Source organism: Triturus cristatus, chromosome 5_1 (genome assembly GCF_964204655.1).
Source record: "Triturus cristatus chromosome 5_1, aTriCri1.1, whole genome shotgun sequence".
NCBI classification, from domain to species: Eukaryota; Metazoa; Chordata; class Amphibia; order Caudata; family Salamandridae; genus Triturus; species Triturus cristatus.
In genome coordinates this window covers 803,676,981-803,691,648 of record NC_140587.1, presented here as the reverse complement: position 1 = coordinate 803,691,648, position 14,668 = coordinate 803,676,981, and the positions used below count along the sequence as shown (strand labels likewise).

Genomic DNA, 14,668 nt, shown 5'->3' with positions numbered 1-14,668 from the left:
CTGACGCCTGGGGATATTCGAAGGTGAGGAATCTAACTAACGTGTTTCTTTCAGATGGAAATAATTGAATGCATGACTAATGGAAGTGGGGTACACAAGCTGATAATCGAAGGGAGGACACATCCGTATAGGTGTTGCACCAACTGATGCTGGTTAAGAAGAGACCATCCGTTTTATAAGAAGAGTTGGTCAAATAGACTGGTAAAAAAAAAAGGGACAGTGTAAAATTATCCTACATAAAACTAAGTGGGAAAAGGAATAAAACCAGTAACCAAAAAGAGGAAGCGATGCCTCTGGTTCACCTACATAAATGCACTGGTATCAGCCGGTGGTTTCCGGTGCTCAGCACTGGCACTTAATCATCAACACCGCCGCTTTTCATAAGCACCAGATAAGGACACATTAATTTTTGGTAGGCATGGGGAGATTATGTGATTTGCCCAGAATTGCAGGATGTTGAGCTGACATTGAGATTCGAACCAGGTTCCCCAGCTCCGAAGTCACAGCAGCTCTGATCATTACAACACATCCTCTCCCCACTTTCACTGTTAGTAGTTGGTTGTGTTTTAGGCAGCGCTAACAAGAGAAATGGGATGGTGCAAGCTGCCTCCTGACAAGAGTGCCGGCACTTATTTTCTTTTTTTACAAATTAACCACTGCCTGGTATTGATATTATGGACGACCAAGTGAAGTTGCCAGGCAATCAAAGGCAAAAATATACTCATTCTGTACAAAAGAATAACAATGTGGGTGCGGAAAGGATGTTGGGAGAGGAAAAGAAAAAGGGTCAAAATTTGGCAAGCGTGAACAGGAACCAAAGGAGCCAATGGAAATGGGAGAGGAAAAGAGAAAGAAATAATTTCAATCAGGGATGGGGGACTTGAATCCAAAAGTGCCCATGAAGGGCAATCAAAATCATGGAATAAGTACTAAACAATTAATTAATCAAAATACTTTTTTTCAAATCAGGAGGAGGGAGAGTGTTGTCTATTTATGGACTTGTTAAAAGCGGAAACAATGGGCAAAACTGAAACAGATAAATAGGAGCTAACTCATGTAATGTGTATGCAAGAAACCTTTCTGTGTCAAACTACTTTAGAGGCTAAAGTGAAACGATTTAGGGCACCGCTTAGGTAGCATCAGTAACAACATAGAAAATCTGAAATCACTGCAAGCGAAGTGAGAATGGGTGCACATATGAGAAGTAGATCTTTATCAAAATTCAGCAGACATCAATTACTTAATTGTGATAAATGTCTATGTGCATAGGACAGATATGACAGATAGTAATAACCAGCAGACAAACTTTATAGAGGACATTGAGGAATACATGTTCACCCACGAAAAGGGACTGTTGATAATGGGCGACTTTCTTACAAGAATTAAGCTGGAAAAATCAGAAGCAAGGTGGAAAGGAGTTTTTCAAGGTACATAATACACCTGAAGCAATCTTTACAGATGGAACATGTGACAGCATGTACAAGATGTCGTCTAGCACAACCTAGGGTTAACCTGCTTAAATGGCTGTTTTCCGAGTGATGTACCAGCACACCAAACGTTTTGAAGTGGGTCACAGAAATGCCCAGTTGACTATGTATTCATTCAAGCTCGATATGTAATTAATACATTTAGGGTGCTGGGTGTGGACAGCAGTGACCACCTTCCTCTGAAAGACTAGTGTCAATTGAAGTTTCGAAAGTAGAAAAGAAAGATGTGATCACAGATTGAACAATTCCAAAAAGGTTAAAAACCAGGGTACAGGAATGGGAGATGGCTATGCTTATGAAAATCTAACTAGATTCCACAGAACCTCCACCAAAGTTATAATCCCCTGAGGTCTTTAACCGTTATGCTGTAATAATAAGGGAAGTTTTTAATTGCATAGAACAAGGTAAAATAAAGAAGAAGGCAACTATTGGGGAGAAGCAATCAAGAATTCAGAACCTGTGGTTTGATGCAGAATGCCAGAAATTAAATAGTCACTTTAGGAAATTGCAACAGTGTAAGAACAGAAAACAGGTTAGGGACACGGCAGGGATCTTACGTAAGGTACTACGAAGGTACAAGGAAATAGAGAGAAAAAAGAGTTTTCTTTAAGTCTAATGGGAGGAGTTGTTGGATGCAATGTCATCAAAGAATGTAAGGAAATACTGTAGATGGGTTCATTCGGGTATGGGAAATTATCAAATTACCATAGATTGTATGGTCCCAGAGGAGAAAAAAACATTTGGAGGATATTTATCGAAAGGGTAAGTCAGAGCTTCAAAACAGGAGGATATGTGGTAGATAGTGATTTACTGACTAGCATAACAGTTAAAAAAATAAAAGGAAAGTTATTAAAACCCTTCCTCTAACGAGAGCAGCCTGGCCAGATATCCTGCCAGTGATATTGATAAAATTAAATATAGATTGGTTGAGTGAGATTTTGGTGATATGGTTTACAACAATAATTATTACCTAGCATGGAGCCTGAAAGGTGGAAATTATTAAACCTTTACATAAAAAGTGACTGGATGTGAGGGATAAAGCTTTATGTAAATTGATTCTAAGAAGACTGAAAGATTGGACAGACAAAGAAAGCCATACCTAAGTAACAGGAGGGCTTCAAAGCTGGTCACTCGACCATAGACCATTGTCTAAGTCTATGTGCAATTGCAAGGAAGGCAATTGATACGAGGGTAAATCTTTACTGCTGATTCGTAGACGTTTGAGCGGCCTTCGATTTGGTGAACCGCGAATGTCTCTGGGGTAATCCTGATAATTTGCGGCTCCGTAAGGGGTTGTTGAGCATCCCGAAAAAACTCCACCAGGGTAATTGGGTGACAGTGAAATTTGACAAGGATGAAACCTTATACGACAAGATTTAAATTCTGAATGGTTCATGGCAGGGGTGTGTGCTGGCCCTGATTTTCTTTGCATAATATTTAATGGCTCTCCCGGAAAATCCAATAGGATCTGCCTCCTTCTCCCTTAAGATGTATGGGTGTCATAAATTCTGTCTGCTTTATGCAGACGGTTTAGTTATTATGGATATCACCCGAATATGGCTTCAGCACGAACTAGATGCTTTCGATAGTACTGAAAGACAAAAGTTAATATGGCGAAAAACATAACATTAGTATTTAGTTAGAAGAAAAAAAAACATAGGTCAAATGGTGTGAAGAGTTTACAACAAATGCATTGCCTACCGTAATGGGGAGAAATGCATTTCAGAAAGGAATATGATGGTACCGACCCGTCTCCCGCTTTTAACTGCTTTTAAAGCGATGGTACAGACAAAATGGTTATATGGGGTGAAAATATTTAATTTTAGTAGGATGCATAGCTGGGAAGGAATTGAATGACAGTTTTTAGAAAGGGTTCTAAATAAGCCTAAATCTGTAATGATTCAGGTGCTACGGTTGGAATAAGGAATTACCTTGAAATTTTGGAATAAAGTGAATTGGATGAGCTCAAGGTATCTCAGTTGTGTGAAGCCAGATTTTAAGGTGCAAGAGTAACTAAGGTGAGAGTCTAAGGAAGAATTAAGTTCGATAAAAGAGCTCTACTTATCTGGCTCTACCAGGTAGGAGGCCCTCTCCAAATCACGAAAAAAGTTTTATGGGTAAGGATGGAAGAAATCTCCAGCGAGGGAGACCGTAGATATATCCATATGAAGTAGTCAACCCTACAATGAGGCAAGAACTCCTAAATTATCAAATAGACATAAACCCAATGTATCAGGACATGTCCAGCAGGCTACAATTAAATGGTGGTCTATGCGAATGTGGATTGTAGATGAAATCTAATAATGAGTACTTTTTCTTAGACTATTTGTATTTTATGGGAAAGCGGACAAAATATCTAAAACCAGCCTTTAAACACTTCTTTTTCATTGTGCCACAAACCTGCTACAAGCCCTCCACGTTGGATTGCGGGTGTCTTTTCTGGTCCCGGGCCCGCAAGGGGGACCAGACTACACTTCTCAGCAGCCTTCGCGGCGCGAACGCTGCCAATGTCAAGGAGCGCGCCAGGAGGCGCTCAAATAGCGTCCAGGGCTCCCGCAGCCCGGTCCGTGCCAAGGGCAGGCCCGTCAGCGCCCGTCCGAGACCGGACAAGGCTGGGCTACATCTCTTGGCCTTTAAAATCTGAAGTCAAGTACATTGGTAAGAAGGCAAATCAACTTTTTTTGTTGAATCGGAGTCCTTTGGAGAAATGGGGAAAAGAAAATTAGCTACAAGTAAGGGGAAGCCCGTTGGTAAAACTGCACCTATTACAAGTTACCTGAAAAGTGTCATGGGAGTCAAAAACAGTGAAATTCTACAAGTAGAAGAGCAACTGGCAGCTACTAAGACAGCCCGGAATGTTGCTCAAAGGGAGGCCAAGACAACCACGGAGGATTATGATAGCGGAAACAGTTTTGGCTCCGAGATTTAAGAACAAGATCTGAGAAATTGTAGCGGCAGGAGTAATAGTCCAAAGGACAATAATTCCAATATCCCTAAGTTAGATCCTCCAACCAAACCGGGTCCTTGTGTATTAACAACTCCCCTTGAAATTTCTACGGCATCGGATGTACCTGCTCTGACTTAACCACCTGCCAAAAGGTGAAAACAGCATATAGCACCTGCGAAGATTAGTCTTGAGAAAACTAAACAAAAAAAGGGGAAAATTACAAAACTGGATGGAAAGGGGATGGGTCATGGAGAGCCATCGTCTTATATGCAAGGTATCGACACAGTTTTATTAAAAACTACACAGGAAAATTGACACTATTGAAAGGCACGTCATGACCCAAATAAAACTAGTGCAAAAAGACATTACCCAATTAATAGAGCTGATCGCAGCTTTACAGCCACAAAACGTCCCTAAAACATGCCCGAATAATATGTCTACTAGAAACTCTGACAAGAAATTACAATCTGACCAAAGTCAAGTAAACGAAACAGAGATGATTGACATTCAGAAGTTACCTGTAAAACAAACAGAGGCAATATCTGGCACATCTAGATCATGCTCTGTTGCTAAAGGGACAAATGGCAGCTCATGACATTTTTCTAAATATAATTCAGCAACCGAGGGCTACCAACAACCCAAGAAGCATCAGGGAGGTTTTCTCAGTTTGCCCCCTCAGGCTACCCCCTATGTTATTGTTTTAAAGAATGTGCCTAAACAACAAGTTACTTACCTTCGGTAACTATGTATCTGTAAGAAAAATTAGTAGCGATAGATTCCTTACCTTAGAATATCCCCAGGCGTCAGACTGGATCCGGAAAGTTTTCATCACCAGTACCCCTGCGCGTCGGTAGGTGGCATCGTGCGGCTCCGCGTTGTGGTCGCCGGGATGATGTCGCGGGGGCTACTTAGACGCCGCCCACGCACGCTGATGTCAGTTCTGTACACGACTTTCCGCGCCAGGAACGCAGAGCCATGCAAGATACTGACCACTGGTGCATTGAAACTAGGTCCCTGAAAGGGATGACCTTAACCCTGGAAGTCAGTTCGCAGAACGGGGAGGATGGGTGGGGCGGTAAGGAATCTATCACTACTATTGTTTCTTACAGATATATTGTTACCGAAGATAAGTAACTTGTTCATCTGAAAGAAACACATAGTGATAGATTCCTTACCTTAGAATAGATACCCCAGCAATACCAACCCCGGTGGTGGGTCTGCGAACCAAGATCACACCAGAAAGTCCAGGAGAACAGAATGACCAAAGAAGCCGTCTCTCCGGACTTGGCTGTCAAGGCAGTAATGCTTCGTAAACATGTGCAACGAGGCCCACGTGGCTGCCTGATGCACAAGTTACTACTTGTGTAACGATATATCTGTAAGAGACATTAGTTAGTGATAGATTTCTTACTTCCCCAGGCGTCAGACTGGATCCGGAAAGTTTTGCTAGCAGTACCCCTGCACGTCAGTAGGTGGCGTCCTGCGGCTCTGCGTCAGTTGCAGGCATCGTAAGAGCTGAGATGACGTCACAAAGACACTTAGTTGCCACCCATGCGCGCTGACGTCAGTTCTGTACACGACTTTCCGCGCCAGGAAGGCAGAGCCATGCAAGAAACTGACCACTGGTGCCATGAAACTAGGGCCCTGAAAGAGGATGACCTTAACCCTAGAAATCAGTTCGCAGAACGGGGAGGAAGGGTGAGGGGGTAAGGAATCTATCGCTAACTAATGTCTCTTACAGATATATTGTTACATAAGTGGTAACTTGTGCATCTGAAAGAGACACGTTAGTGATAGATTCCTTACCTTGGAATAAATACCCCAGCAATACCAACCCCGGTGGTGGGTCTGCAAAGAGATTACACCAGAAAGTCACAGAGAACAGAACGCCAAAGAAGCAGTCTCTCCGGACCTGACTGTCAAGGCAGTAATGCTTGGTAAACGTGTGCAGCGAGCTGCCTTAAAAATGTCCTACAAGGGGACGCCGCATCCCAAGGCAGTAGCGGCTGCAGTTGCCCTGGTAGAATGGGCACGCAGCCCCACAGGAGGCTCCTTCTTAGCCAACGAGTAACATGCTTCGATGCACAGAACGACCCACCGAGAGATGGTCCGTTTGTGCACAGCCCGACCATTTTTGGCGCGCACGTAGCCAACAAAGAGCTGGTCATCCACCCGGAACTGCTGTGTACGCTTCAGATAGAATGTGAGCGCACGTTTTGGGTCCAGACGGTGGAGCCTCTCTTCCTCTCTGGAAGGATGCGGAGGCAGAAAGAAGGTAGGCAAAGTGAAGGTCTGCCCAATGTGGAAGGGCTTGACCACCTTTCGCAAAAAAGAAGGACGGGTCCTTAACACCACCTTGTCCGGATGAACAGAAAGGAAAGGAGGTTTGGAAGAAAGAGCCTGGAGCTCACTCACTCTTCTGGCAGAGGTGATAGCTACCAGGAAAGCAGTCTTAAGAGTAAGAAGACGCAAAGGACAGGTATGAAGGGGCTCGAAAGGAGTGCACATCAGAAAGGTCAAAACAAGATTCAAGTCCAATTGAGGCATGATGAACGGCACAGGAGGAAACATGTGCGCAATGCCTTTCAGGAAACGGTTAACAACCGGGGACTTAAAGAGAGAAGGCTGATCTGGAAGCCTCAGAAAGGCGGAGATGGCCGTAAGATAACCTTTGATAGTGCCCAGAGCAGAGCCCTGCTGGGCCAAGGAGAGAAAAAACAGAAGGACCTCAGAAAGAGGGGCAGAAAGGGGATCCACAGACTTTGCTGCGCACCATGCCACAAATGTGTTCTACCTGCAGGCGTATACCACCTTAGTGGAGCGATGCCTGGCTGCCAGAATGACATCACAAACATCAGGAGGCAAGTCGAAAGGAATCAACTGCCGCTGCTCAATTTCCACGCAAAGAGGTGGAGGCTGGACAGGTTCGGGTGGAGGACCCCAGCAAATGCAGGAGGTCGGCTGTAGTCTAGAGGTGGGAAACGACTGTCCGGGGCGAGCCCGCCTTCAACAGCCAGTCATCGAGATAGGGGAAGACTGAAACCCCTGATCGGCGCAAATGAGCTGCGACCACCGCCATCACTTTCGTGAACACCCGAGGGGCGCTGGTAAGGCCGAAAGGGAGTTCAGTGAACTGAAAGTGCTTGTGGCCTACCCTGAACCGCAGGGAACGCCGGTGAGACCGCATGATTGGGATGTGGAAATACGCATCCTGCAAGTCCAGCGCTACTGTCCAGTCTTGTGGATCGAGAGCAGACAAGACCGGAGCCAAACTGAGCATCTTGAACTTCTCTTTGCGGAGGAAGCAACTGACGTTCCAGAGCTCTAAGATAGGACGCAGGCCCTTGTCCTTCTTTGGCACCACGAAGTGGTGGGAATAACAACCACGCCCTATTTCTGGCGTCGGAACATGCTCGATGGCCCCCTTGGTCAAGAGGGCCGCAACTTCCTTCTGAAGAAGCACCAAGTGATCCCCGACATGCAGTGGTACTGAGGTGGCATGGGTGGAGGGGTAGTCTCGAAGGGGAGGGAGTAGTCTCGACTTTCTAACTATACCAGAAGTGTCCTAAAACTGCTTATTTCTAACTGCTAGTGATTCTATCTACTTTTACGCATTACGCGTGAGTGTTTCCACTCTGCACCTGAATCCCATGGGCCTCCCACTTCCTAACTGTTGGTAGTATAGTGTAGCCCCAGCGATTCCCTAGGCCTAGGCCTATCCTGTGTTCGTGACAGTGGTCCTTATACCACTTACTTAGTATATGGTTTGCGTGGCCCCTAGGGCCTAACTGTATTACTTACCTGTGTGACTTAATGTATGCTTAAATAAGACTGTGTTGTACTTACCTTGAATTTCATAAAGAGTGCTGAGGGTTTGCCTAGAATAAATACATTCTATTTTTATATATATCTGTTGTGGTGTCCTTTCATTTGGTATTCAAGGGATTACATATGGTATAACAGCTGGCTTCACATGCCATTCAGAGTTTAGCCTAAGACTGCTCTTGTCCATGCTACCACTAGGATAGCTGGTCTATAAGGTTGACTTTACAACCAATCACCATAAGGGTTGTTTGGACTGATACAAGGTGTACACTAGAATTAGTGACATCATATATCAGGCCAACTTCTCACAGATACTATACCTAAGCAAGGGGTGATAACATGACCGTGCCCCAGCTGAGTGATCAGCCAGTTGTGTCTGATTGGAAGGCCAGACCAGGGGTGGCATAATACATGCTGCAGCCCCTGGTAGGCATAGGGTACACCTATGCCCTGGGTACCTAAGGTACACTGTACAGGGGCCAATAAGGTGATCCTGTCCAATTGGGTTATGCACCTAAAGTACATAGTATTTAGTTTAGAGAGAGAACAGCTGGGCTGTGGGTCTGATTAGCAGGCCCACAGCCACATCTAAGTCGAAAACCAGTGGAGCAAAAGCAAAAAGTGGGGGTGAACATAGAAAGCAGACCCTACTCTCCGACACAACCCCCCCACCCCCCCCCCCCCAAACTTAGGGACATTAAACATCACCTTGACCAGTTGAGTCTTCATGTTCTAAGTGGAAATATCTGGAGAGTCCATCTGCATTGGCATGGTCAGTCCCAGGTCTATGTTCCACTGTGAAGTCCATCCCCTGTAGGGAAATGGACCACCTAAGAAGTTTGGGATTTTCACCCTTCATCAGATTTAGCCACAAGAGGGGCTTATGGTCTGTCTGAATCTTGAAGTGAGTGCCAAACAAGTATGGCCTCAGCTTCTTCAGGGCCCAAACCACAGCAGAGGCCTCCCTCTCAATAGCTGACCAACGTTTCTCTCTAGGGGTCAGCCTTCTACTAATAAAAGCAATGGGCTGGTCTTGACCATCTACATTCAGTTGTGAAAGAACAGCTCCCACACCCAACTCAGAAGCATCTGTCTGGACTATGAACTCTTTGGAGTAGTCTGCACTTTTCAGAATAGGTGCACTGCACATGGCCTGCTTCAGGTCATCAAATGCTTTTTGACAGCTCACTGTCCACTGAACTTTCTTTGGCATCTTCTTAGAGGTCAAGTCAATAAGTGGTGTCACAATGGACCCATAGTTCTTAACAAACTTTCTGTAGTACCCAGTCAGGCCCAAGAAAGCTCTGACCTGAGTCTGGGTAGTTGGAGGAGTCCAGTCCTTTATGGTCTGGATCTTGCTCTCCAGTGGTTGAACCTGACCCCCACCGACTAGGTGGCCCAGGTATACAACCTTGCTCTGCCCTATCTGGCACTTAGTGGCCTTGATAGTGAGGCCTGCCTTTTGCAGGGCCTCTAAAACATTCCTCAGGTGGACCAGGTGATCCTCCCAGGTGGAGCTAAAGACCGCAATATCATCAAGATAAGCTGCACAGTAGTCATCCAGGCCTGTAAGGACTTGATTCACCAACCTTTGTAAAGTGGCAGGAGCATTCTTCAAACCAAAGGGCATTACCACAAATTGATAATGTCCTCCTGGGGTCGAGAAAGCAGTTTTGGCCTTTGCATTCTCAGCTAGTCTGATTTGCCAGTAGCCTGCTGTCAGGTCAAATGTGCTCAAAAACTTAGCAGCTGCCAGTCTGTCAATGAGCTCATCTGCCCTAGGTATTGGGTGGGCATCTGTCCTAGTGACAGCATTGAGACCTCTGTAGTCCACGCAAAACCTCATCTCTCTTACCATCTTGGGTGTGAGGTTTTGGCACAAGAACTACAGGACTAGCCCAAGGGCTCTCTGAAGGTTCAATGACTCCCAGCTCCAACATCTTTTGTACCTCAACTTTTTTGCAGTCCCTGACATGGTCAGGTTGCCTGTAGATTTTACTCTTCACAGGCAGACTGTCACCAGTGTCCACCTCATGGGTGCACCAGTTTGTCTGACTTGGGGTCAGAGAGAACATATGTCTGTAGGATTGCAGAACTTGTCTGCAGTCCTGTTGCTGATGGACAGTGAGGCTGTCAGAAAAGACCACACCATCAACTGAGCCATCATCAGGGTTCTGAGTCAACAGGTCTGGGAGAGGGTCACTCTCTTCCTCCTGCCCCTCCTCTGTAGCCATGAGTAAGCCCATGTCTGCCCTGTCAACATATGCCTTCAATCTGTTGACATGAAGCACCCTGTGGGGGCTTCTGGGAGTCCCAAGGTCCACCAAGTAGGTGACTTCTGCCTTTTTCTCAACAATAGTGTGGGGTCCATTTGTATTGGAGTGCTGCTGGGGCCACTGGCTCCAACACCCACACTTTCTGCCCTGGCTGGTACACAGTCAGCACAGCCTTTTGGTCATGCCAAGCTTTTTGGAGTTCTTGGCTTGCCTCAAGGTTTTTAGAAGCCTTCTTCATATACTCTGCCATCCTGGAGCGGAGACCAAGTACATAATCCACTATATCAAGTTTGGGTTGTCTGAGAGGTCTCTCCCATCCTTCCCTTACTAAACATAGGGGTCCTCTTCCAGGATGCCCAAACAAAAGCTCAAAAGGGCTGTAGCCAACCCCCTTTTGTGGGACCTCTCTGTAAGCAAACAGAAGGCAGGATAAAAGGATGTCCCATCTTCGCCTAAGCTTGTCTGGTACACCTTTTATCATCCCTTTTAGGGTCTTGTTGAATCTCTTCACAAGCCCATTGCACTGTGGGTGATAGGGTGTAGTGAACTTGTAGTTGACACCACATTCCTTCCACATTGCAGTCAAATATCCTGACATGAAGTTGGCACCTCTGTCAGACACCACCTCCTTTGGAAAACCCACTCTGGAGAAGACTCCAAGTAGGGCTCTTGCCACAACAGGGGCTGTTGTGGTCCTCAGGGGAATAGCTTCTGGGTACCTGGTGGCATGGTCCACTATCACCAGTATAAATCTGTGCCCAGATGCTGTAGGGGGGTCCATTGGTCATACAATGTCTATTCCCAAGAAGGAAGCCTCTGAAACTCGAGGGTATTACCAACCTCCTGGACGCACCAGGCTTGGGGTCTCTAGCCTCTGAGTACAGCAGCCCTTCATCCCAATACACTCTATGGGTACCTTGAGCATTCCTGCAGCCTCAGCAGCAGCCTGCTGTCTGAGGGGTTCAAGAGAGGGCCTCAGATCTGCCCTTGAAGGTCCCCCTGTCCCAAGAAACTCAACCTGATCAGGTTCCAGTTCTTCTAGGACAGTTCCTTCAAGGCTCTCAGAATCATCCTCCTGGGAGGGCTGATCTACCACCTGAGGCAGGGGGGAAGGCACAGCCTTTACCCTACTGCTCTTTCTCTTGGATTGTGTCTGGTCCATTGTCCCAGGATCCAGCACTTGTTCAGTGTTACACTTTTTGGCCTGTGACCTGGTCACAGCAAGGACATGTGCATCTATCCCAAGCATTTCTGCATGGGTCATATACTCCACTTCAGACCAAACTGAAGTTTCAAGATCATTTCCTAACAGACACTCTATAGGAAGGTCTGAACTTACCACAACTTTCTTGAGGCCACTTACCCCTCCCCAGGAGAAGTTAACAATTGCCACACTATGGGAGGTAGTGGCATTGCTAGCGTTGGTCTCTAGGTAGTTCTCACCTAGCATGATCTGTCCAGGGTTCACAAAGGCAGGTGTCACCATTGTGACACTAGCCCCAGAGTCCCTGTAGGCCTGAGCCATTCTCTGGTTGATAAAAGGAGTCTGTCTGTACTTGCCCAGGTTACTGGGGCCTACAGTAGAGGACAAAGCTATGTCCTCATCACAGATCAGAACAGCCTGAGTAGGTATCCTGACTAGGCCAGGACCCTCCTCAGTTCCCAGGGTTAACCCTACTACACCCTTTTGCTGGGAACCACCACTTACAGCTGGACTAGGGGGTACAGTTGCCTTAGGGGCAATGGTGGCTGGGGGCTTATCCTTTTTGGTGCACTCACTAAACCAATGTGAGTTTGACTTACAATAGTTGCACCATGGTTTCTTTTGGCCATCTTTCTTCTTATCCTTTTTGGAACCACCCTCCCCCTGAGCCTTTTGGGGGCCTGGTGAAGACTTCTGGTCTTTTTGTTTCTGAACATTACCCTTCTGGTCTGCCTTTTTCTGATCACCGCCCTGGTTCTGGTTTTTCTGCTTAACTCTAGTCCTGACCCACCTATCTGCCTTATTTCCCAATGTTATGTTATGTTATGTTATACGGGGTTTTGTTAAGCGCTCAGCTACTCAAGCAGAGTGTCCCGGCGCTGTCAGACCCGAAACCACAGAACTCTAACAGGGGGAGGGAGGCTTATTGGCTAAATAGCCAAGTTTTGAGCTCTTTTCTAAAGGACAGCAAGCTCTCACTCTTCCTTAAAGAAAGTGGGAGGGCATTCCAAGCCCGGGGCGCAAGGTACTTGAAGGAACGTCCACCAATACGGGCGCGCCTGATTGCTGGGACCGTGGTGAGAGATAGAGACGCCGAGCGCAAGGCTCTGGCTGGTCTATAGAGGATGAACCTCTTCCTGAGGTAGCGAGGGCCCATGCCTTGGAGGGTTTTAAAAGCAAGGGTGAGCGTTTTGAATTCGATGCGCCTCTGGATAGGAAGCCAGTGAAGGGTTTGCAGCAGGCCGGTCGCATGGGCGCGATGACCGAGACCAAAGATCGCCCGAGCGGCCGAGTTTTGAACAATCTGCAGGCGCGAGAGGAGAGACTTCGGGAGGCCCAAATAAAGGACATTGGCATAATCAAGCCTGGATCCTATTAGGGCCTGCACTGTCGTTTTCCTATGGGCGATGGGGAGAAGGGGAAGAAATTTTCTAAGTGATTTCAAAACCCCAAAACACTGACCAACCAGACTCATAATTTGTGGTTTCAGAGTGAGAGAGGTGTCCAGCTTAACCCCGAGATTTTTTGCCACCAGTGTTGCATTAGAGGGGGGAGACATATCCATCGGCCACCAGGATTTCCAACAAGTATCTGGAGGACAGCCAAAAAAGAGAACCTCGGATTTATCCGAGTTACATTTGAGTTGATTCTCTTGAAGCCAATTAAAAACTGCCTCCAGGCAGCCTTTAATGAGATCACCATCAAAGTCCATATCTTTCCCGCAAGAGAAAAGGAGCTGGGTGTCATCAGCATATCTGGGCACCAAAAGACTCAGCAAGTGCCGCCAGAGGGGAGATATAGATATTAAAAAGAGTTGGACTCAGGATTGATCCCTGAGGGACACCCACATCCATAGGCGGCACTACCGCGGAGTGTGGGGGTGCCCAGACTGTTTGTTGGCGGTTGGACAGTAAAAACGAAAACCAGTTGAACACCGTTCCTCCAACACCGATCTCCTCTAGGCGCGCCAGAAGGCGGTCATGAGGGACGGTGTCGAATGCCGCCGAGAGATCAAGCAAAATCAGCATTGCCTTCCCCCCAGAGTCCAGAACTTCCTTAATGGCCTCAGTCACCTCCAACAGGGCCGTCTCCGTGCTCATATTGGTACGGAAACCGGACTGAGTGTGGTGCAGAATACCATGGGACTCAACGAAGTGCGAGAGGACAGACTGCACGTGCTTTTCCGCCACTTTTGCCAAAGCTGGGAGCAAGGAGATGGGTCGATAGTTGGCATGAATAGTGTGATCTAAGGAAGGCTTCTTCAGCAGTGGAACGACCATCGCTTGCTTCCAGATGGACGGAACTGTCCCTGTTTCTAAAGAGCGATTTATGATGGGGTTAACCATCGGGTTGAGCACATGGGCCACTTTAGCCAGCAGCTTAGCAGGGCAGGGGTCCAACGGAGAGCCCGATCTTATTTTTAAGAGAATTTCCAGAGAGGCATGAAGTTGGATAGGAGGGAAGCTCGTCAGGCTGGGTTGACTCTGCTCAGGCACCTCAGACGGGGTTTTAGGCCAGGACAGTCCTCCCGGATCGAGAGAGGTAAAAGTTGCCTGAATACTCCTGATTTTATTGGAGAAGAAGCTGGCTAATTGAGAAACCCACGTCGCCGAGAAGGAACATTTGAGGGAGCTGGCAGCAGGAGAGGTGAATTCTTTCACAATAGCAAAGATTTCTTTGCTAGTATTCGCCGCTTCTTCAATCCTTTGGGTGAAGTACGCTTTTTTGGCTACATAAATTTCTTTATGATAGGCCTTAATACAGGACCTATAGGCCTCCTTTAGTGGATCTAAATAATTGGCACGCCAAGCTCTCTCGGCCTTCTTACAGAGCCTTCTACTGGTATTGAGAGCGTGCGTGAGCAAGAGGCACGTGAAGATTTCTTGAGGGAACGCTTAGGCGGGGCTAAGTCCTCCAAGCACTGTGCTAG

The 14,668-nt window shown here is 46.8% G+C and overlaps 1 protein-coding gene across 1 annotated transcript in view; it reads right to left on the bottom strand.

Moving 5' to 3' along the window:
- Positions 1–14,668, bottom strand: part of SMCHD1 (structural maintenance of chromosomes flexible hinge domain containing 1) — a 1,955,900-nt gene that overhangs the window by 251,693 nt on the left and 1,689,539 nt on the right. The gene's annotated exons all lie outside the window — the stretch shown is intronic.